Genomic DNA, 3,398 nt, shown 5'->3' with positions numbered 1-3,398 from the left:
TCTATGTATCTATCCATGTATCTATCTATCTATCTGCCTATCTATCTCTCTCTCTACCTGCCTATCTATGTATCTATCTACCTATTGATCTATCTATCATCTATCTAGCTATCTGCCTATCTATCTATCCGCCTATCTGCCTATCTATCATCATCTATCTATCTGCCTATCTATCTACCTATCTATCTGCCTATCTATCATCTATCTACCTGCCTATCTGCCTATCTATCTATCTATCTATCTATCTATCTATCTGCCTGTATATCTATCTATCTGCCCATCTCTCTCTCTCTCTATGTATCTATCTATAGCTAGCTAGCTCCTACTTATCTATCCTATTGGTGCTGTTTCTCTAGATAACCCTGACTAGTATAGATTTTGGTAGTGAGAACAGTTCTACAGGAAAAGAATTTTAAGGATGAGTGTCCTTGATCAAATTTGGAGTTTCTAGAATTGGCTTTCTAATCTGATTGGACCTAAATTCTAAGCACTGTACTTCTAACAGTAGAAAGAGCAATGACAGTCAGTGACACGAACTGTTTTCAGAGATACCAATTGTCTGCATTTGATATTCTTAATTAAGCACTGATAAGAGGCAAGGTACTTGTTTACTGTGTATGTGATACTTCCAAACACTTGTGTAAAACCATGGAACATAATGATGATGAGTTTTGTTGCTTCTAATATCACTGGGAAATTTGATGAAAGACAGTAACGAGCTTAGGGATTCAATTTTGCAGATCCAGCTCCACATAAACAGCGTAAGTTTCTACCTGTGCTCTGAGCCAGGAAACTCTCTTGTAGCCACAGGGAAGAATTTGCTACAATTCCAACACAAGCCCTTATCATGCCACTGGCTGAATTACAAGAAACATTGAACTCCTCAGTCTGGCAGGGTGTCTACTGTTGAAGTGAAAGTTGAGAAAGAATGGCATCCTGTAACTTGGGATAAGGATGGATGGGAAGGCTGATATGGCTGGGGACATTGATCTCCTAAATTCTAATGAGTTTTTATTGCCAGCAGAAGTGGCCTCTTTACAGCCACCCCCTTGGCAATCCTTTCCACACAAAGTGATATAGGCCTTTCCATATGTGTCTGAGTAGATTACATCTACAATGCCTAAGGAAATGGTAATGGCTTCCCCTGAGGCAGCTGTCAAACAATACACTGCTGATTATCTTCAAGACCCATCCTGACATCTGTGTTTCTTTTAGACGCATGGTGAGATTGAAGTTACAACAGGCCCCTAAAGCTGATTGATAGTATTTCCCATGAGGAGGTGTGATACATGTCAAAAAGCTACTTGAATTTTCTAACTAATGCAAACAGAAATCTGAAGACCCTATGTGGAAATAAAGATTATGGGTGTGGATAGCTGGGTGTGGTGGCTTGTACCTGTAGTCCCGGCTACATGGGAGGCTGAGCTGGGATGAATGCTGGAACCCAGGTGTTTGAAGCTACAGTGAGTGATGACTGTACCACTGCACTCCAGCCTGGCCGACAGAACAAGACCTCATCTGTGAGAAACCTAAAAAAAAAAAAAAAAAAAAATATGTGTGGATAACAGAAGAAGGAAAATAAACTTGAATTGGTCCAAATTTAATGATACGGGGCCATTAAGCAGATATTCTAGTTTAATGTTGCAACTTGGGTATTTAAGGATGGTATTAGCAGTTTTATGACCGGTTGGCTGAAATATAGTTCAACAGATGTATGACCATGACTGTGAGGAGGCTGGTGATTCCCCCATCTTCCCTGTATTATGTTGGATGAAGGAATTCATAGGCCTAAGGATATAGGAATGCTAGAATGGATTTGCCATTTAAAAGCAACTTACAGCAGGGCATGGTAGCTCATGCCTGTAATCCCAGCACTTTGGGAAGCCGAGACAGGTCCATCACTTGAGATCAGGAGTTTAAGACCAGCCTTGCCAACATAGTGAAACCCCATCTCTACAAAAAATTACAAAAATTAGCTAGACATGGTGGCACACACCTATTGCCCCAGCTACTCAGGAGGCTGAGGCAGGAGGATGGTTTGAATCCAGGAGGCAGAGGTTGCAGTGAGCTGAGATCATGCCACTGCACTCCAGCCTGGGTAAAAATAGTGAGACTCTGTCTCTAAATAAATAAATAAATAAATGCAACCTACCCATATTGATAGACTCCAGAAAACATACTGTTTATCAGACTTTGTTAGGCAGATTTGTAAGGGAGGCTGGGCACTACTGAGGAGCACCCTGATCTCTCTTCTCTGTAGACCAGACCTTAATATAGAAACCACAGTACCCCAATTGAAAATCAAAATGCAATGGGAATAACTGAGTTTCAGGGAATCTTGTTAGTAAGTAGCAACACTCAATTTTCAAAGGCAAGGTTGGTATAGTTATGTCAATGGACATCAAAGGCAAGATAACAATCAGGTTCATCTGATTTCTAGAGATTTGTTGCTGGCTAGTTCTATAATAGTGTTCTTGGAATTGAAATACACAGGTAGCCTACTAAATGCTTCCTTGATTTGAAGAAGCAGAAAATCTTTAGATAAAATAAACAAGATTCTGCCTCAAATCCTAAAAACCAGAGACTCATAGAACCTCACTCAACTCTCACAATTGATCCAGTTTACAATCTCGGAACCCCTTGAAAGGAGCAGCAGCCCAGTCCTCTTGAAGTAGGACACAAGTACACTGCCAAAATGGTATGTTTATATTTCTGCTATCCTTCCTAAAACAAACCTACAAGCATTTACTAGAGTAATGATAGCAGGAGGGAGACATATCCTTAGGCAGATACGGGCAGCTGCCCGATGAAACCCCACCTTCAAACCAAAGACTGTTTAAAGCCTGAAAGCCAAGCTCCAAGACTCGGATAAATCCACAGACCATACTGGGAAACTCCATTTGGCAGACTTTCCTGATTGGTCCCCACCCTTCACCTACTTTACATGTACCTCTTTCCTATTTTTTTTTTTTTTTTTTTGCACCATTGTGTCCACCTTTGAGCAGTCCCTTGTTTTACTATTTTATGCCTACTCACAAACCAATCAATATGCACTCCCCCATTCTGAGCCCATAAATGACCTACACTCAGTCACACTTGGGGACTACCCGCCGCCTCTGGGTGGGGAAGACCACCTTCTTCCAGTACTCTCTCTGCTGAGAGCTGTTCCATCACTCAATAAAACTCTTCTCTGCCCTTCTCACACTTTGACTGTCAGTGTAACCTCATTCTCCTTGGACACGAGAACTCAGGAGCTGCCAAACAAATGTGGGTACAAAAAACGGCTGTGGCCATCCACACTGCCGGCATCGGGCAGCCACCCCACATGACAGGAAGCAGAAGCAGGGCTGGGCCAGCTCTAGAGTCATGAGTTGGAGTGAGGCAGTGGGACTGAATGA

The sequence above is a fragment of the Piliocolobus tephrosceles genome, chromosome 6 (assembly GCF_002776525.5).
Source record: "Piliocolobus tephrosceles isolate RC106 chromosome 6, ASM277652v3, whole genome shotgun sequence".
NCBI lineage: Eukaryota > Metazoa > Chordata > Mammalia > Primates > Cercopithecidae > Piliocolobus > Piliocolobus tephrosceles.
Note: the sequence above shows the minus strand (reverse complement) of the source record.